Genomic DNA, 21,528 nt, shown 5'->3' with positions numbered 1-21,528 from the left:
ACAGGCTGGGGAATAAATATTAAGAATGGACAGGATGTCGTCTCTAGTCTCCCATGGCCTGACCTGTGCTTCCTTCATCCTTGCATTTAACAGAGTGAATTATAACTGTCAATTTGCTTGTCTATTTCCCTAGCTACAATGCCATGTTCCCGTGCACAAGGACCCCGTCTGTTTTGCTCACCACTGATGTGTGCCAGGCCTAGTACAATGCCTGGTACGTGGTGGTTGCCCATTATGTATTTGTTAAATGACTGAGCAAATGAATATGTGAACTAGCAGTATTAAAGTGCCAACACCCAGGCACAGGGCCAGACACTTGACCTCCTTGAGTCATGCCCGTCTCTCAACAATGAGCTGGATATAACCATGGCCATTTTGCAGATAAGAAAATTGAAATTCAGAGAGGTTAAATAACTTTCCTGAGGCCAGATGGTAAATAAATGGAAGGGCTGGAATTCAAACCAAGGTCTATCTGACTCCGAAGTCCATGGATTTTACTGGCTCGACGATTTATCTATAGATGATTCTTTATGATATGAGGTCTGGCACCAGTGTGAGAATGAGTCATCATCTCTCCCTGGGCTCCCGCCATTTTGCATCCCACCCTTGGCCATCTCCCTCCATCTGGTACCCTGGAGAGAGGGAAAAGATGAAATTCAAGCCAATCCATTAATTAGGCCTTGTCAGGCGCTTCCCCCAGGTGCTCTGTTTGGGCACGCTTTCTCCTCTCCTCTAGGCGGTCACCTCCTTGGGGCAAGAGTCACGTGTCTACTTCTCTGGCCATTCCTCCCCAGGAGTGTATAGGCATGATTCAGGTCATGGGCAGTCATGCTCCTCGTTGGTGCTGCAGAGAGGGTGACAGAATGAGGGCGCCAGGGACCCAGGGGCTGTGGCACATAAATGGGGGAGTGCAAGGAGCTGCCTTTGAGAGCCTCACCAATAACACAGTCCATCTATCACTTGTACGCAAAGCAGACCGGTTCTTGCAGGACAAAACAGACTTTAACAAAGGCAGAGGAGGGGAGAGCATGGCATAGATATAGGCTCTCAAAAAATTAGAGCACGGTGGAGTCAGCCTGTCTGTCTCTAATCCCCTTTCCCTCTCTCTGGGCAGCAAGATAGCATCGGGCAAGGAAGTGTGTTTTTCTTTGCTACTGCCCAGCCTTCCCTCTGTGACCTTGGGTGACCTTCCCAGCCTGAGTGCTCCCAATGTAAAAGGAGGGCTGAGGCCAGGCCCACTTTTCCAAACTGGAGCTCCTTGAAACTCCATGGCTTTTGAGGTCTTTGATGGAACTGTCACTCTGTGGGGCAAGCCAGGCAGCGGGAGGGAAGGGAGCTCTGTGCGGTGAAGAAGTGCTGAATTAGGCCTATTATTAGCTCGGCACCCGGACACGGCCTGCGAAGGGCCATCCATCTCGGCAGGCCGAGGGATGGCGTGTGATTAATGCAGCTGGTTAGCAGGCTGCACCCACCTTGGCCACCTCCTCCCCTGGATGCTGCTTGAGGAACTCATTAGGAGCTGGCAGCAGGGCAGGGGAGAGCAGCCACCACCCTCTGGCCCCGCCCGAGGCCCTCCAGTTTGGCTTCCTCAACTAAGAAGGGCGCAGTTGATCAGGGTCGGATGGGTGATCATGGGGCAGCAAGTGACAATCGGCACTGCTGTGCCTCTCCTGAATCCACCGTGCAAGGGGGAAAAGCTTTTGAATCTATTCGCTTGGAAATAAAGTACTGCAAACAAAAGGAGCTCCTCCCCTGCGCTGACCGAGCTGGCACCTCTCCTCCGGCCATGGCCTAGAGGAGCCCGAGGCTGAGCCAGTGGACAGGGCAGGCAGCTTGGGGGGTGTGGCGGGCTCAGGGCACGGGGTGCAGTGAGGGCCAGAGAGAGGACTCGGCCACCTCCCCCCCGCCCTGGAGGGGCGCAGGGCACCGGGCTGTCAGAGGGTTCCCACACTGGCCCCCACGTGGCAGGTGCTGAGCCCAGAGTGGCCGGCTGGACCGCCAAGGGCCCGAGCTAACCCCTGAGCCGAGGGATATGTGAGCATGCCTGCTACCGAACCATTAGAGGCTCTTTCGTCACCCCCGCGATTTTTAGTCTGGATTCATCAAAGCATCATTTTTAACATTCTATTTAGTATAAAAATCCAACACTTTTTGCCCCTGCTGGTGTCACTTTAATAATTGCTATGGTGACTGCTGAGGAGTGGGCGGAAGGATCAATCCCCTCCCAGCTCGAAAAATTGTTTATTAATGATTCGGGCCATCTTTTCAAGTTTTTATCCATTCCCGCTGACCCCCTACTATTTCCTTTGGGGGCGGGCAGTGACTGGGCTCGAAGCAAACTCATCTCATCGATTTCTCAGGTTGGATAGCTGACACCGAGCGCAGAGCAGGAGCCCCGTTAGCGCAGTGCTTTATGTATGGGGAGCAGGAAAGACGAGAAAAAAGGTCTCTGTCACTGGAGCAAGATTTATACTTTAGTGCCAGGTCTACAGCATGTAGCTGGTGGATCTTGGGTAAATCACTTTTGTTACTTGCTGCACTAAAACAGACAAACAGCATAGGTTTACTGACACCAACTTCTATTATTCGATTATTTCTTGTCCCCTCAGAACTAGTGCACATAATTTTTGCCATTTATTATTTATGTATTTATTTATTCCTCCTTAATTCTAGGGAAGATTTGAGAAAACTTGCAAAGGAAGAAAAGACAAAGAAAAAAGAAGTTAAATAAAAATATATGACAGGAAAAATTAGTACCTGATATTATGTGCCACAAGCTTCTCCCTGCTTGTTAGAAATGTGTGTTGGTTTCAGAGCTTTCTAGTAGCCTAGTGAAGCCATGTGACATAAAAGGAGCAAGCATCCCAATTGTTCTGGGAAGAAGACAAACAATTTTTCCTGCTTCTGAGGACTGACAGAGATCTCTTTCTTGGATACTGACAAAATGATATTGGAAGGTGTAGGAACTGCCACCCTCACCAACTCCACAAGAGTGAGGGTGCCAGTAATTCCTTACGGCTGTTACTTGCAATATTACTCAATGCAAGAGAAGGACATAGTAAAATTGGTAAAAGATTCCCTGCTGTCTACTGAGGGATCAAAACAATGTGCTGTAAGTATGCGTCTCTCTGTTTTAAGCTTGGCCTGTTGGTAAACTTGATTGATACGAGTTAGACCGGTTGTTCTCAAAGTGCAGTCCTGAACTTGCAACATCAGAATCTTCTGGGAACTTCCCAGAAAGGCAAATTCTTTTAGCTCTACCCAGTCTTACTTGAATGAGAAACTCTGGGGGTGGAGTGAGGGAATTTGTATTTTAACAAGCTCTGATGGAATTTTAGGACCAGTGATACAAAGAGGAATATGTACATCGCATGTCCTTTTTACAATTACAGGAACACTATTTTTGGCCTCTGATTCTTTGATGAGAGTTGGGCAGCAAGTAGGATATATTCTCTCGGCAAGAGCCTGCAGAACAAATACTTACGTTATCAATTGAAAGCAGACCCATAAACTTTCAATCCCCACTCAGAGGAGAGTGGTCCTGCCTTGCCTGCGTGCTAAGTCCCCCAGTGGGTCCCTGATGTCCCTGTGCTGCGCAGGCGCTAGCGGCCAGCAGTGCGGCCAGGCGTCTCCTCCGAAGATGCCTTCCCAGCAGCATGAGCGTTTCTTCAGGGCTCTTTTAAACTGCCCATGCGTGTTTTGCATGTACACTCATCTTCCTTTCCCACAGTCCCTCCAAGCTCTACAATTCTATGATTATTCCATTAGACAGGAATAGAACTAAAAAAAAAAAAAAAAAGCTGAAAGTGTGACCCTGCACAGTGGCTCGTGCCTGTAATCCTAGCACTTTGAGAGGCTGAGGCAGGAGGATATCTTGAGCCCAGGAGTTGGACGCTGCAGTGAGCTATGATGAGGCCACTGAACTCTAGCCTAGGCAACATACGGAGACCCTGGCTCAAAAAAAATTGCTGAAAGGGAGATACTACAATAGAACCCCCCTCCCCCCCCCTATTTTACAGGTCATAGTGAGTAGCGGGCAGGAATGATCTCCCTCTGTTATTGCTTGGTTCAGTACTTGACACATAACAGGTTATCAGTGACTATGTTGAATCTCTTTGTTGACTGTGTATGTTGCATTTTCACAATTTTCACATGCCTTTTGGCATGTTATCCCCCAAACATTCTATGAATGTTATTATTAATATCCCTAATTTCAGATCAAGAAACTCAAGCCTGAGCATTGAGTGTTTACCAAAGTTGCAGTTTTTAACATTGCAGGTCCAGGACTGGACACTAGATCTCTTGCCTTTTGGCCCATTTTCCTTTCTCTTCTGCCACGGTGACTGGAAGCATGTGGGTCACACACTGGGCCTCCCAAAGATGTCTGCTGTGGCAGCCACAGTCAGCTCTGCAGACAAAGGCCAGGGTCCCAGCTCCTTCAGCGCCCCAGGACATCCTGCCCGCACAGCCTCGCCTCTGAGTGAGGACTGGCCGCACGCCCTCACCCAGATTCCACTCTGCAGAGCAAGTCCAGGATGTGGTGGTTTTTACCAGACTCCTCTGGGAGTTATGGCTATTAGATTATCAAATCAGCTAAACACAAACTAGAGAGAAAGGGGATGAAGGTGTTTCCACATATGTAGACATATTTCTGCACACGTACAAATCTGGATAAATGTTGAAACTGCATGTCATTTCTGTTGTAAGCACGGTGATTTGATCTCCTCAGCAAAATTAATCCGAACAAATGCTGCATAAGATAGAAGAAAGAGGATGACAAATTGTCAGACTGAGAAAATGTAAGAAATTGTTTCACTCAAGAGCACAGATTCAGGGGTTCCTTTGTAGCATAAGTGTTTTCTATTTTTTTAGAATGGGGTCTCGCTCCATAGTCCAGGCTGGAATGCAGTGGCATGATCATAGCTCACTGCCTTACTGCAGCCTCCAATTCCTGGCCTCAAGCAATCCTCCTGCCTTGGACTAGCAAAGTGCTAGGATTATCGGAGTGAGCCACTGAACCTGGCCTCCCGCAAAAGTTGTTAGTTCAGGATCTGCATCTGAGTAAAATGTCTTGATTTTTTTTTTTTTTTTTTGCTGTGACCTTTCCAAAGGTCACAAGGCTGCTGAGAGTCCATGTTGAAAATTAAGAAAAAGTGCTCCTTCCTCCAAGCAGACTTAGCTCCACACTGAGGAGCAAGGCTTGGGGTGTGGAGCAGGGACTGAATTTCTGCTTCAACTCACCCCTCATCCAGGCACCCTTGAGTAAGATACAGCCAACTCAACTGTGCACAGTGGCCCTGTCCCAGCATGCAAATCCTATACGTACTATACTTATAGGGCCATTCAATCCAATATGGTCAGCATCTGGTGGTACAGCTCGTGCACACACATAAACAGAAGGCTGGCTGCTAAGCTAAATCACCTTCAAATCAAATCAAATCAAATAGATATTGGTTGCCAAGAATGACATGTATGGGTGTGTTTGCAGAACTATTCCACAACTGCAGTGGAAGATCACTTATTCCAACCCCCTTATTTATTGGATATCTCACTAGGTAAGTCCAGACTGATACTAGTAATACCAACAATACTACTAGTAATAGCTAACATATATTTAACACTATATGCCAGACATTATTCTACATACCATTAACTCATGTAATCCTCACGACACCTCTTTAAGGTAATAACTATAATTATCCATATTGTACAAATGCAGAACTTCTCTGAAACACAAAAGAGTTAAGTAACCTGCTCAAGGTCACGGCTAATAAGTGATAGAGCAGGGATTCTAACCCCAGAGTCCAGTTCCAGAGTCTGTGCTAACTACGCACTATGAGACTTCTGTAAATGCTGGAAACATCCAGAATGCCAGGATAGGTAGCTGTGTAGTGAAAGGGAAGTCCTACAAAGGATTTTAGTGTATCTTCTGGCTCATCCCTCCTCCGTCCTGGAGAACCAGCCCCCACCCTGAGCTTGTCAACATCTCCAGGCTAGGGATTGCCTCTTTCCTGAGCCGTCTTCCTGCCATGAAGCCAACCCCCCTGGCTATCTGGGAAGTGCATTTTCTGGTTTGAGCAGGACAGACAGCTGTGAGACTGCACGTGGTGGCAGGGAACCAGGCAACCGGACTTACAGGAGGCCCGGGCTGGCTGCAGACACCCCACCTGCGCCCCTCCGTCCCTCTCTGACTGCTCCTCCAGTCGTGGCCTCCGAGTCAGCCAACTTGCCCTGGGCTTGCTTGCTGGGGCTGCAGTGCCCCAAGCGGCATGAGGGTGGGCGGCCCGTTATGGCTAATGCAAGACGCCCTTGCGGCTGCGACCCCATTAGCAGCGCCGCCCGGCCACTCGGTGGCATGTGTGAATTATCCGTCACTCACTCACGCGGAAACATCTCCAAGCCCCCAGTCTTCCCACTTCCCGGTAATGCTCTAATGGCCTGCTTCCGTCGCCATGGCAACAGAGCACAGCCCCACCACCCTCCCAGCACCCGAGGTGACAGTGGAGGGGCATGTTTGCGCAGTGGGCCACGTGCGGCTGTGTTGCCTGTTAGCTTCGCTGCCAGGGTCCTCGCAGTGGGCAGACCCCAGAGCACCCGAAAGGGAGGAGCAGTGAGCAGTGATCAAGCTGAGAAGCTTCCTATCCTGGCGGCTGGCCACCTTCCCCGTCACTCCCGCCCTCCTTCCTCCCTTCTCTGCTCCCCTCCCTGAGCCCAGGAGTCCGTGACCATGGCCTTCAGCCAGCCAGCCCTTCAGGGTTCCCTGTGTACTGGAAGGGGCCAGGGACCCTGTAGTGGAGTCTGGAGACCACTGCTCCATCCTGCCTCCCCATTACTGGAGGTGTGGCTTTAGAGAAGCCCTTCAGATTCCCGAGAGCTGGAGCCACCCAAGAGTCCATCAGATTTAGAGGTGCATCTCCTCTGTGCCCAGCAGCGAGGACCCAGGAGTTCCTGCGTGTGCTGGATGTCTGCCCGCATGGAGCTTACAGGTGCATCTGAGCATCCCAGAAAATGTGAAGACTTGCTGGTGTTGGATTTATCAGAGTGACAAAATGATCTATGTGCCCCTGAGCAGCTGGGTGCCAGACTAATGGAGTCTCCCCTAGTCCTTGCTGTGTGGGTGCCTTCCCTTAGGGTAAAAGACACACACACAGCACTTTACTAAAGTCTCTGATCAGTGTCACAGGGGACCATATTCTGTCTTTCTAGAAGCTAAATGCAGAGCCCATACTTCTCCTGAAATGTACCAGAATTCATTTGTTCCTATAGTTTAGGTCCTCATAATCTTTTTGCAATTGGATTTCATAGTCACCGTGCCCTGTTTCATGCAGACGTCCTGTATATGTGGCACCGTACTTTCCATGAGCCTATCTTCTATGCCCATGTCCCAGCTTTTGAAAACATGGAAACCATGCCTGCTGAAAACCATAACTGTATTGTCTAAATGCATGCAGTGCTTCATGTATCTACCTTTTCTTTGTGTCCCACGAAAAATAGCACCATTAATTCTGGTGAATTGATTTGCTTTTATTTTTCCAATGATACAAGTAATGAAGTCATCTTGATCAAGTCACTTAACCTGTATGGCTGTTAGTTTTGATAGATGCTCTACAAATAATAGCTAAACTCAACTGAAATAAAGACTTGGATTAAATGAGGTCCACAGTTACATTACCAGTAAGGAAACACCTGTGTTTGCATGGTGATCTTTACTTCCTGTGAGGTGTTCATACATGTGGTCTCTGGAGACTGTTACTGGTGTTCTTAAGTGCACACCCTGTTCCCCTAAGGCAAGGACGGCCCCTTGCCTTACTCCTTATGTTGTGCCCTGTGTGTATATGGAAGCCTGCAAGGATTACTTTTGGATGATAAAGGCGAGGTCCAGAAAAGAGATGATCAAAGATTACTCTTTAGAAGCTGCTTCTAAAGACGCCAGCCGGCCTGAAGTTCTCTTCAATTTTTACTGACCCTTTTCAGTTCTCTAGTTATGACAGAAAACCATGGAAATGAACCTAGAGGAGTAGTGTGAGAAAAGAAAACAACTTTTATCTGAGGAATGCCAGTCCTCTTAATTTCCAGGCCCAGAGAGACAGTAAAATGGGACAGCAATCACGGCCTATGCCCCCCTTAGAGCTATGTATTCATCTCTTGAAACCGCTTGCTGTTGCCAGCAATAGCTATTAATTAATGTAATAATGCCACACCAGACACTATAACCCACAACCCATAGCTTAACAATTCACAGGCAATCGCTCATCAACGTTATTTCTGTAGACCAATGAGAATTCCTCACCAACAGCTTCCTATCGGCCCGCTCCCTTGTCCCCCATCTTTGCCTCTAAAAATCCCCTTCTAGCTGCTGCTAACCAGAGTGTATATTCAGGGCAACTTGAATCCAGGTTCCCAGGTTGCAATCCTCAACCTTGGCCCAAATAAACTCTCTACTTATATTAATTTTGCCTCAGCTTCTTCCTTTTAGGTCGATAAATGTTGCTGCAGAAAAGTCAGTAGTTTCCATTTTTATTAAAATTCGTGCTTCCCCAGCTGCCATCTACTTTCCTTTGGGGCCTGGCTGCTTGCTCTGGAGGTCACTGTTCCGATGCTCATTTCCGTGACTGGCCCAGCTACCTACCTCCAGCCCCACACGCCCACTCCAGCACACCCCTCGGCAAGATCGTCGCCTCGGCCTCCCGAACAAATAGGCCTCTTCCCCCACCTAAAACCAGCTCCAGGTATAGACACTTAAGAATGGGCCCCAGTGTCTCCAAAGTCAAGGAAAGCCTCAGAAAACTGGGTACATTTGGAACTTTCAGCACAGCCGAGTGCAGCTGGGACTCCTGAGACTAAACGGGCATTCATGTATTCAGCAGCGGCCACTGAATGCCCCTCTGTCCACAGCTCCCAGCGCCGCTGCCAGATGGGAGCACCAGGCGTGTGCCCACGAGCCTCGGAAGCCATGCAAGCACCAGTGGGGACAAAGTGACTGCTGGCATTCCCCAGGAGACGCTGCTCGGCTCGCTTAGGCTCCACGGGGCACTGTGCACAGACGCTGCATTCCCAGCCCCAGGGGACTGTGGGCACTGGCCTGGGATTAGGGCGGCTCATGTCCCCCTCGCTGCCCAGGGAGCCTCTACCTGAGGGATAATCTCTCTTGTCATTACCTGCCTCACAGGGATGTCAAGAGGATTCAATGAGATAATATTTGTAAAGCATTCTGAGCTCCTCAGAAGAGTGAATGGCGCTATATAAATGCAAAACATCATTATTATAGTGATTACAGGAGCATTCACTCTAGTTAAAAGCAAGGGGGGCGGAGCCCCTTCCCTTATAATCTATTTCCCAGAGCTGATAACACTCTGAAATATTCGTCCCTTTTCCAACTGAGATTCTCCACCTTTATAATCAGCTCAGAGGTAAAATGTTTTGGGAAAATTTTAGAAATTTCTCCTTAGTCTCTCTTGAGAAGGAAGAGCATTAAATAAGCATACTTTGTCTGCTTACAAAAGAGCTGTTTTGACCAAAACCTTTCAAAAAGGCTGAGCTTTATGACTTCAAATTTAGCCAGTCTTTAGTCCCCACTGAGATAAATGAAGCAGTGTTAAATCTGAAAGGAGAAAATTGGTTTGGCAAGGTTCTAATGTTTGACGCCGCCATTCAAGGGTTGCTGAACAGAGGCTGATTTTTCCAAATAACGGAATTGTTTCTTTCTAGAGAAATTATTCCAGTGATTTTTCCCACACTGGAAAATGAGGTTTGTTATGTTGACAATAATCCATCTTCCAATTTAGAAAGTTTATTGATTTTCAGAATCCTCAAAGTTCTTTTTCCTTTATAGGATCAGTCCCTGAGTAGCAGAGCAGACCTCTGTATATGGCAGGTGTCTCAAACGGAAAGGATTTTGCGGGCCAGGCCAGGCAGGCACATAAGAGAGTGCAGTAGGCCAGGCATCACGACAACAGAGCGTGGCCTCCATGTTGGGGAGAGGTGGGGAGAGGTAGAAAGTGGCAAGGTAGGGGGTCAAGGGACTGGAGAACCTGCTAGAAGGACCCGCCACTCCTCAGCTCCAGGTAGCTCTTGCCATACAGAAACACAGGCCTGGGTTTCTTTGTCTTTCAAGGGGAGTAAAAAATCAGTAATTCTATATACCATCTCCCAATTTTAAATATTATTCACAAATTCTTTTTCTTTCTTCTTCTTCTTTTTTTTAAACACTCTATAGCCAAACCAAATGTGAGTCATAGGATATTGTTTCTGACTAATGTGAAATTTCCAATGAAACTAGAGTGGATTAAAAAAAGGTTTTTTCTCTTTGAGACTAATAGAGGCTTAGAATAATAGAATATGGAATCATAGCATTCTGACAGCCCTTCTGTCTCCATCACTGTATCCCCTGCCTCCCCACAACTTGCTTAATTTCTCTGTGCCTCGGCCTTCTCATTTATACTAAATAGCACTAGTAGAATGAGAGCGCCTACGCCAGGGCACTAGTGCTGCGAGCACTGGGAGGACGCATGTAGCTGCTAGAACAGCGTGCACGACGAGCACTCGGTCAACGCTGCCCCTTGTCATTGTTGCTTCTCAGGCCACAAACTGGGAATCAAGTCCTTTTATTTTATGACGCCATCTCCGTTGCCTAATTCACTTCAGTCCAATTTAGTCTTATAATTTTGTGGGCCTTCTATTAGCTTAAAACAAAAGAGCTGGGACAGGACATTGAAAGCCAGCACTGCTGGGGTTCAGGGAATGGGAAATAGCTGCGAAGCCAACTGAGTCAGTGCAAAAGCATCCCGATTTTACCCTCGCAGCTTTTAAAAGGAACCCAGGGAGTTCAACTTCTCCATCCATCTGTTTCCCGAAGGTAATCTTTGATGCTAAACTCTAGCAGAGGGGGAGGCACGGGAGAAAGCTCTGAAATAGGGCTTACTCTGGGTTTCAATTTAGATATATACTTGTGTATATGAAAGACTCCTTTTATAGTTGCTTTTGCATCTCATTTGTAAAATGAAGGATTTGGCCTAGGCAACCTCCAAGCCACTTCCAGCTTTAATTTTTCAAGAATCTGTGTCTTCACTTCATGTCTTCCTCCATGTGGCACAATGCCCACCAACACTAGGCAGTCACCAAATCATCATATGATTCCCATCCTAAGAGACTTTTATCTCACTTGAAAGATTAATATTATATATCTGAAACAGATAACAACATAAGATAGTGTATAATCGAATACAAAAACAATAGATTCAAAAAAATGCTTTAGGAGGAAGAAAGGATGAGGCCTCTGGGTTTGCCAGGGACAGGGTCTTTGGGGAACAGTCTCTTTTGAAATGTCATTTTATTGATTTGGTTCAATTGATAAAGGAAGCTCACAGTGATGGGGGAATTGAGAGCCTACCAAACAATGCTAGGTCCCAAAATCTGCAGCACCTAAACTTGAGCTGACAGAGGTGCTGGATTTCTTCTATTAGACTCTATTTTGACAGAAATTATTTGCCCATAAAGCCACTTGTTAGATCTCAAGAGGGCCTGACATAGAGGGGGTCTGTATTTTCACTGCTTTTGCAGACGTGAACTGTTGGCTCGGCCTGGTTCAGACTGGTGTACACTCTCTGTGACTCCTCTGTTTCTCTGTTCACTGGCTCCAGGGGAGGCCTGGCTTGCAAAGGCGGTGTGAGCAATGTAAAGGGCCTCTACCACACCCTCCACCCGACATCACAAATAAGCACGCTAAGTAAAAGTAAATGCTTCCTCTGGTAGCACAGATTCAAGACCAGTCCCCTACTCGGGCTGCCTTCCAACCAGACTGCTACCCTCAATGCCCTCCCGTGGAGAAATTCTGCCACGATCCATTCTCACTGGAAGAGATTCAACAGGCGGCATCGGAAGAGAACCCCTAGCACAACAGGCAACCGCTCCCTTCTGCTGCGGCCAAGGACAGCATGGATGTGTCTTCCAGCACTGTAGGTAGGACACCCGCTAAACCACAGCTCCCCAGAAAAGAAGCATTCACCCTTGAAGAATTGCTTATTTGGCCATTAATGAAAACTGGCAGGAAGGGAGGAGAAGGTGGGGCTTTTGGAAATCCCGGTCTTAATGTGGAGGGGCAGGGAGTCTCATCCTGGAGACTAAGCACCGAGAGGAAAGGAGGCGGGGCCCTCCGGCTCCAGTCCCGAGCTGTGACCTCGTGGGAGCCACCCAACCTGGGTGAACTTCAATTGCCTGGTCTCTAATCACGTGGCACTCTCCACTGAATGATGGCTCGCAGTGGGGTGAGCAGTGACACGAAGGGCTGAGTGACTGACTCTCGGAAGGAACAGCCAGAGGAGCGATGGGGAGAGAGAGTGAGAGCGAAGACCAGCTCCCAGCAGCGGCGGCAGGGAGAGCCCGCGGCTCCTCCTGCAGGCGCCAGGGGCCTGGGTAGCCACGGGGAGCGTCACCCAAAGGGCATCATTGATGGTCACACAACAACAGCTACAAGCTGGCAGAGCCACAGCCAACGCGCGAGATGTGAGCTCTGCTGTCATCACTGTGATCCATGAACCAGTGAGAGGGAAGATGGCCGCCTCGAGGCAGGGAGAGGCACTGAGCGGGAGGGAATCCGCCGGGAACAGGGCTGTTGAACAGAGGTGGCCGCTGGACCCCTGCAGGCCTGTGTGGAGAGATGCCTTGTTCGAGCCATGGGAAGGTGGGACCAGCGGCTCTACCCGGGTCTGAGCTTGCCATCCTAGCAGAGGCTAGCAAAGCCCCAAGCAGACGTCCTTCCTCTCACTTTCTTGCTCATCTTTTCTTTCCACTAAAGAAAACCCAGCAGACAGAGGCCTTGTGCTTTCTCTCTCAGCCAAATCTCAGGGCTTATGATGGACATTGCACTGGCCTCCGCACTGAGGGACGTGAGGAGAGGTTTAATAAAAATCTCTGCCTTGGCCGGGCACAGTGGCTCACACTTATAATCCCAGCACTTTGGGAGGCTGAGGTAGGAGGATCACTTAAGGCCAAGAGTTTGAGACCAGCCTGGGCACCATAGTGAGACCCTGTCTCTACAAAAAATTAAAAATTAGCTGGGCATGGTGGTGCACACCTGTAATTCCAGCCACTTAGGAGGCTGAGGCAGGAGAATCGCTTGAGCCCAGGAGTTTGAGGTTACAATGAGCTAGGATGATGCTATAGCCAGGGTGACAGAGCAGACTTTGAAAAAAAATCCCAAACAAAAACAAAACTCTGCCTTCAACTCCCAAACAACTTTGGAATGGGGCATTGGAGTGGAGGAGACTTGTGGACCCTAGCGACTAGAGAATTTGAAACAGCTCTGTGAGCAGTAACCCAGGCACCGCACCCGGCGCTTGCTGGGGGCTAGCACATAGATACCAGAGGGGAGCCCTCTCTGGCACTAAAGGGATTGTCCTGGAGAAGGCGAATTTCACAGAACCTCGGCACGTGAGTGAGACCCAGGATAGGGGTGGAAGGGCGGTAGGTGAGGGGCAAAGGCAGGCGGCCGGCACCGCTCTGGGGGCTGGCAGGCTGGTCAGCAGGGGAAAGGCAAGGTGCATTTCCCTCCCGCCATTCAGGATCCGCTCTGTTCACCTAAACACATCTTTCCCCTTGTATGCTTTAATGAGGTCACCAAAAAAAGAATAAATAAAAGAAAAATATTTCCCTAGCTAGTTTCCTTTTTGTCATATTGCCTTATTTTCTATTTTTGCTTTTGCTTAAAACAAGAAAAAGAAATAAAAAGCCTTTTTGTAGAATCCACACATTTACTCCTGGCCTTGGAGAACATTAAGGGATTTTTCAGCACTCTGGCATGGGGGAAACTGAGGCAGAGTGTATATTTGCTTTATCTTCTCTGGGCTGGGCCGGGCGGGTCTGGCCAGGCAGGGACCAGCATGCTGGTCACTAGCTCCAGCTTGCCTCCAGGGAGGTTATGGACTTTAGTTTTTCAACCTGAAAAAGAGAAGGTTTGAGACTCGACAGACTTTAATATGATTCCTGGCACTAAGAGTCAATGACTCCATGATGTCATTCATTCATTCAAGTCATTCAGTAAATGTTTTCTGGGCACCTACTGCACGCTAAGCTTTGGAACTACAAGTATAAACAAGTCATGTTCTTTCACACACTCTGGAGAGGACAGTGGGTAAAAGGCACAGTTGCAGCTGCCGAAAGGACAGCTGCACTGTGAAGTCAAAAAAATGTGCAGCAGCCCCGGTGTGCCAACGGGCAGCAGCCAAAGGTCTGTGCACAGCCACAGGGTGATCGGAACACAGCAGTCAGGACCCCGGGGGCAGGCCGCCTCCCCCAGAGATGTCTGCCCGAGCCGCCCCAGCAGTTTTCAAGGGTCCAAGCCCCAGAATGGGACAGGTAGACGAGCACATGAGCTACTAAGGTTCCCAGGACAGGCCTAGGCATTGGGAATGAAATGAGGATCAAGTTAGCATTCCTGGGGTGCAACATGAGGGGGGCAGGGCTCCAGGCAGTGGGCAGAGGCCCAGCAGTTGGAACTAAAGTACAGAGAGGGCAGCTCTGGGGAAGGGACAGCTTGGGGCCACAGTCCGACTGTTGGATTGAGGGGCTTCAAACCCTCCAGACAGTTGTACCTGCTCTCGGAGGCTGAGAGCAGAGCTCAGTCTATACATGGAGGACGAATGCCTCCACCTATGATAGAGCGAAGCAGCAGAAACAGGGGGCCACATTGGGCCTAGGAAGACAGGTGTACTGGTGAACTTGATAATAATATGGCGAATGATAATAATAAGCACCCGAACTAACAATTATTAGGCACTTATTGTGGACTGTTTGCTAATGATTTTATATAAATTATCTCTTATACATTTTACAATAGTGTTATAATATAGATAGTATTATCCCCATTTTGCAAGTGAAGAAACTGCGCCTTGGAGAGATTGAGTAACTTCACCTGCTCTGCACCAGTCAGGCTCACCTCCCTTATGCTGCAGTAACAAAAAGCTACCAAGTAGCTTTAAGTAGCAAAAAGCTACCAAGTAGATTTAAGTAAGTGGCTTAAATCAACGTTTGCTGCCCATGCACGTTGATGACAGGTGGGCAGGGGTTCTTGCTTATCCTGGTCAATTAGATTTTCAGGCTAATCAAAATTGACATCAGCTTCCTTAATTGCTATAGTAGGGGGAAGGGAATGTGGTGAATTTTACACTAGTTTTTAAAGCCCCCATTTCCATGTCTCTTCCCCTCATATTCCTTGTCCAAAGCAAGTCACGTGGCCACAGCTGACTCCAAAGGGGCAGATAAGTGCAATTGTACCAGGAGCCCAGTTAGAGAACAGGAGTATTTTTAGCAGCCTGTAACCACCCAGCTTCACAGAACTAACTGGTAAGGAATTCAAGTTCCAAACCCGCATTGGCTGACTCCCGAGCCTAGGCTCTATCCTCGCACTTTTCTGGAAGAGGTCAGCCAGCTGACAGTCTCTTGCCCTCCTCATGCCCTGCCCCACACTGTCCTTACAGCCGTCCCTCCCCTCGTCGGGCTGTGGCTTAGGAGACAGGCACCGGGTGATTGATGGCTCCCAGCAGCAGCCGGGGAGAGATTATCTAACAGCATGTGCTGAAGGAGCCGTGGCTGGGAGCCTGCTCACAGTAGCAATTGAAGTACTGCTTTCTGCAGGGTTTCGAGTGCCAGGGTCTCGAGGGCTTATTAATCCCACAGCAGTGCTGGGAGGGGTTCATTGCCGCTGTTATTTATACCTTTTGCCGTGCTCATCCAGCAAGGAGAGTCAGCTGGGATTATGTTCCGGGGACACAGAGCCCTGGCTGCCGTCCAAGCCAGGGCTGCGGAGGGCTCTTCCTGCTGGGTGCTTCCCAGGCTGCGATCGCGATCACGTAGAGGAGTGAATGGAGGCTGTGAAGTCATGGAGGTGCAGGCGCGCCCGCCAGAGAGGAGTGGCCAGGAGGATGCGGAGTCTTGGGACTTCACCAACTCCCGAGAGCTAAGCGTAAGGGCCACCTCCTCTGTGAGCTCCCCTGCCCAGCCAGAGAGCTGACTGTGCTGCCCTCAGACTGCTGCTGGCCTCCTGCAGTCCGTCCCCGCCCTCCTCGTGAGTTTCCTGGTTTTATCGTTTCTTCTTCTGCGCGACGTGCACTGTCGCTGTAACTACGGTGAGTCCCTCAGAACGCAGATTGTGGCTTGTGCTTGGGGGGGACGCTCGGAGCACTGTACACACACGGGCCCCGGACCCGCCTGCCTCTCTGAGCTCACCTCCTGCCATTGCCTCCCTTGCTTCCAATTCGCCCTCTGCCAGTTGGAATGAATCACTCGTCTTGGCACTGTGCTCCTCCTTGCCCGAGCCCACGCCTTCCTCTGGCCTGGAATGTCCTTCCTCTCCTCGTTGCCAACCGCTCATCTCGACAGAGTGGAACTCTCCCTCCTTGTGCCAGCACTGCCCCTTGCACATGTTCTATCATAGAATTAATTCTATCTAATTAGTTGTTTACCTGTCTGTCTTTCCTACTAGATGGAGAACACTTTGAGAATAGAGACGTATCTTAACTACTTCTTGTGCCATTCTGCCTTTACCAATGCCTGACCAGGCCCAGTGCTAGGTGAGGCGAGTGGGGCGCTTGCCTGGGGTACAAAACATAAGGGGGCAGGCAGTCTCCACCAGAGACTGAAAGAAATAATATTTGATGCAATATTTTTAAAAATCAAAAGTAATGCAAAAATGCGTGATGAACAAAATATCAAAATTTTATTATTTTTAAAAATTAAGATGTATAACATGGTGCTTTGATATAGGTATAATTAGTAAAATGATTACTACAAGTAAAAAATTAACATATCCATCATGTCCCATAGTTATCTCTTTTTGGATAAGAGATCGTTTATCTTTTTTGATAAAATCTATTCACTTAGCAAATTTTCAATATACAAGGCAATATAATTAACTGTAGTCTTGAAAATTTGAAATAGAGGTGAGATCAGTAACAGTTCCAGGTCAAGTCACACTGTGGCCTGAGGCAAAAGGAACAATCAGAAGTACTGATTCTGTCTTTATTTCATTTGTTGGAATTTTGTTCATCTTGGATTGTTTTGCATTAATTTTATGCATACGTTTTTGCATTATTTTTTGTTTTTAAAAAAATTGCCTAGACTATGATAGGTGCCTTGCAAATACCTGTCAAGTGAGAGTCAGGGAGGGAGTGAGTGAGTGAGTAAATGGTTGGGAAAACGTTACAGAATGAACCTCTAATCCAAAGTTTCCATATTTATTAATACTTTCAGAATTACCTGTGTGTTCTTATCAATTTCTTTTTCATTGTATTATCTGCCTTATGGTGCAAGGGCTCTAAACTCTTTCCCAAATTTAGAGAAAAGGGAGAAAAGACAAATAAGGCCCGAAATTGAGTCAGTTAAATGTGCTTTGCTCAATTAGCTGGAGCACCATTTGATGGGGCCAAGATTTGAGATCCCGTCTTTGTGGGCCAGTTGCTTGGTTTGGATCTAAGGACAGAGTGTCATTCTTCCCCTCCCCAGCTCTAGCTGGCTACTGTACAAACAGAAGGCCTTGGTCACTGGGGACAGTGAATAAGAAACTAACTATAACTATTAGAGAAAATCTCTCTCTACCACCAGAAACACAGGTGGGCACCCCCTGGCAGAAGGTCGACAGTTTTGGTTGAAACGAATGCTTGGGATTTGTGTGCATCATTGTTGCCAAAGACGAATGAGCTGATATGGATCTGTCTGGAGCTGACCTTGTGCACAGCTAAGGGGATATTAGTGTGGCCAGTGGGAGAGGCACTGGTCCAAGACTGAGGAGCTCGGGTTTGGGCCCAACTCTGCTCTCATGTGCTGTGTGATCCCAAGCAAATAAGTTAGCCATTCTGTGCCCTAGTTTATTCATGTGTGAAAATAGAGGGTTATCTACAAAACTGTGGTTTTCAAACCCTGTACTATTGAACCCTAGGGTTGTGAGCAGGTATGTCAGGGGGCACTGATGGAATGATGAGGAAGATGAAGATAGCCACCCTGCTCCATCCAGAGCAACCCTACTTTGATTAATGATTAGATTCCCAAGTAAGATGTGTTTAGATTAAAAAAAAAAAAGGTTCCACTGTTCTAAGAAAAAGACATAAAACACTGGTCTTGATGGTTTTTATAATCCCACCAGCTAATGTGCTATGTGATGAGTGCATGATCTTTCGGCTGTAGCTTTCAGGAGTGCAAGACTTGCTCCAGCTGTGCCTGAAGGCCCTGTTCCCCTAAGCCCACGGGCCAGGAGGGCCCAAGGGGCAGAGACACACACAGAATGTAGCTTGAGATTTTTGATCCTTTCATGTTGTCCAACATCTTTGCCCCAAGAACTCACTCAAAATTAGTCCCACTGCTATTGCCATGGTGTGTTGAGAGAGGCCAGAGGACTAGTCCAGCTGCTTACGCAGTGCTTGAACCTCCCCTCCATTGCCTTCAAGTGGCCTTGCAATGTCTTGTTGAGTTCCTCCAGTGACTCTCAACTCGATGCCTCTAAAGGCAGCCCATAACCCCCTTGGTCATGCCAGAGTTGGACCCTGATTCATAGAGCTTTGCCTCTTCAGACCATGCACGACAAGCCCAATTCCTCTTCACTTAATAATGCTTCAAATAATTGGAGTGTGATCGCTCCTGGTTTTCTCCAATCAGTTAAGCTAATCACCTCCCTCGTCCTCCCATCCTCCCCATCCTTGGGCTCTTCTCTTTTTGACATAGATTTACTCCCCTTCACCACGTGAGTGGTCCTCACTGTTGGCTTTTCCTCTCTTAGTGGTTGCACCAGAATGAACACAACATCCTGCACAGGCTGATTAGACCAAAGTAGAACGGAACAGTTTTCTTTTTCTGCTCCAGTGCTTTGCAACCCTTCTGCACATTAGAATCACCTGGGCAGCTTTTCAAAAAAAATAGTTTTCCTGGCTCCATCCCCCTGAATCATTAAATGAGAAACTCTAGGGGTGGCGTCTGGGCTCTGATATTTAAAAAATGTCCAAGTAATTCTTTTGTGAGGCCATAATTAAGAACCGACCTGTGCTTTTGACTCTAGATCCTTAGTTCTTGCTTTGATTGGCTAATGATTTAGTGGAACGTGCGACATGACTTGATTGGTTGGCCAATTTGAAGGAAGAAGGAGAGAACTTACCTTTCCTGTGTGTCTACCATATACAAGTACTGAGCCATACCATTTAATCCTCATCTGTGAGTCAGATGTTTTTGCCTTAGTTTTATTAAAGAGAAAGCTGAGGTTCCAAAAGATTAAGCAATTCACTCCAGTCACTCAGCCACCCAAGAGGCTGAGTTTTCAAAGCTGAATCTGTGTGAGTTCAAAGCCTGCCTTCATTTTCTGCCACTCTACTTTCCTTAATTCAATCAATTTAACAATTATTTATGAATAATCGAGACCTACCATACATTAGACATGTTCTAGGCCAGCAACCGTTGCAAACTGAAGTTTTTGTGGTAGTCTACTAAATTGTGCTAGGACATGGATTATTTTCTTTTTTCATTCAATGATTTGCTTATGGGCACATTTTCTTGAAGGAAAAATCATGTTGATGTAATGCAGGCTTTGTAGAGAAATCAGTCTTTGGTATTTGGTTGTAAAATAAATGTCAGAATAAAATGTTTGAGAATAAAGAGATGTATATGAAATCACTTCCCACAGAGCTATAGAATACTGATGGACTGACTGTTGTTGACGTTTCATTATATAAAGCAAATTTTGTACATAAGGAAGGAGCTGCCATGCCCTGGCCACTATTCATTCCCAGAACCATGGTCTCCTTGCCAGGAGTGACTGCAGAGTGGCTTCGCACTGTTTCAGCCACTAGGTGTATCTCATCCTTTAAAGACCATCCAAATCAGGTGAGTCTCAGCACATAAGTGACATGACCAGCACCCAGTGGCTCTGTGACTCTTCTCACAAAGCTTCTGGAACATGCTCTAATGAAGATGGCCACTTCTTTCACCGTAGATCAACTTAGCAGGGTGATTTGTGGGGACTGCCTTCAAGGAAAGAATAAGGAACGTGTCCAGATGAGAGGAGGGGAGAGCAGAAACAAAAGTGAAACAGAGAACAAAGCTGTAAAAAGACAACTAAAGGTGTGAACAGAACACCCAGAATCTCTAGATAGGATTCTCTCTGGCCATAAATAGCCTCCTACCCAACATCCATCTCTTTCTTAGACTGAAATCAACCTTCCCTTCAGACGATATCCCAAGCAAGCCCCTCCTACTCGGGGCTCCCCTGCTCACCTAAGATTGGGTGACCATCCCTGTGACACTGCCGGCCCTGAGCTCACCTCCTCAGGACATGCCACGCTGCACTGACATCACCTCGTTACTCAGCCATCACTTCTTTTAGACCAAAGCTTCGTAACTGTCCCACAGGTGAGTTACAGGTGAGCCCCAGCTTCGCACACCTCAGCGCCTAGGTCGCCCTACTGCCGGAGCCCTGCGCGGCCCAACCTGTTTATCCCAGTACGCAGCAAAGCCGTCCTTTCTATGCCCCAAGACAGGGAAAAGGTTACGAAACACTGTTCTAGACTCTTCCTTAGTGACAGGAAGGAAGGAAGCAAGGGATGGAGGCAGGGAGGAAAGAAGGAAGGGAGAGAGGGAGGAGGGAGGGAAGAGGGAGGCTGCCCAGGTAGGAATAGGTTTTTAGCAATTGAAGACACTGAAGGACCACCATTTACTAGGCTGTTCTACAAGCAATTTCTGCCTGGAAAGGATGTTATACTACATGACATTTACGGCCCCCCGTCTTTTGAGCTGGAATGACCTTGTGGAAAGAGCATGGGCTTTGGCTTCAGAACATAAACTGGAATCCCAGCTCTGAGACGCATGATCTGTGGAACCTCGTTCGAGTTCATTTAACCTCTCTATACCTCAGCTTTCTCATCCATAAAATGGGAATACTAATAGTTCTGCTTTTAGGGTGTTGTGAGAATCAACAAGATAGTGTTTTCACAATACTCTTGGCACATGGCAGATACTCAACGTTTTCCTTAATGTTTTGTGATTTTGTTTCGGAACCTCTTCAGGAACCACTTTGGAGCAAAGGATAGTTGACATAGCTTAGTGCTTAGGTCTGAGTGTTGAATTCAAATCCTTGTTCTATATTTATTAGTCACAGGGACCTTTGGCAAGTTATTTAACCCTCCCCCAGCTCTTTTTGTGATTCTTACTGTCATTGTTGTCTTTTTCTGTAAAATGTGGATAGCTGCACTTACTTTATCAGTTTGTTTGTTTGCTTGTTGGTTTTTGAGGCAGGGTCTCATTACTTTTCCCAGGCTGGTCTCGAACTCCTGGGCTCAGGGGATCTCCTGCCTCGGCCTCCTGAGTAGCTGAGACCACAGGCACTCACCACGGTGCCAGGCTTACTTTATCAGTTTTTGCTAAGAGGGTTAAAGGAGTTGGCACAGGTGAAGCCCTCAGAACGTGCCGCACATCATAGACACTCCTGTTTGGCTTGCTGTTACCAGCGTCATCTGGCGGGAGGCAGCTAACCAGCCAGTAAACTGAGGCCGCGCAGCC

General features: G+C 47.8%; 1 protein-coding gene across 1 annotated transcript in view; it reads left to right on the top strand.

Annotated features, from left to right (window-relative positions):
- The window catches only part of TNR (tenascin R), a 389,837-nt gene that overhangs the window by 124,030 nt on the left and 244,279 nt on the right, over positions 1-21,528 (top strand). The gene's annotated exons all lie outside the window — the stretch shown is intronic.

The sequence above is a fragment of the Microcebus murinus genome, chromosome 2 (genome assembly GCF_040939455.1).
Source record: "Microcebus murinus isolate Inina chromosome 2, M.murinus_Inina_mat1.0, whole genome shotgun sequence".
Taxonomy (NCBI): domain Eukaryota; kingdom Metazoa; phylum Chordata; class Mammalia; order Primates; family Cheirogaleidae; genus Microcebus; species Microcebus murinus.
The sequence above is the reverse complement of the archived record's forward strand: the minus strand, read 5'-3'. Positions and strand labels throughout refer to the sequence as shown.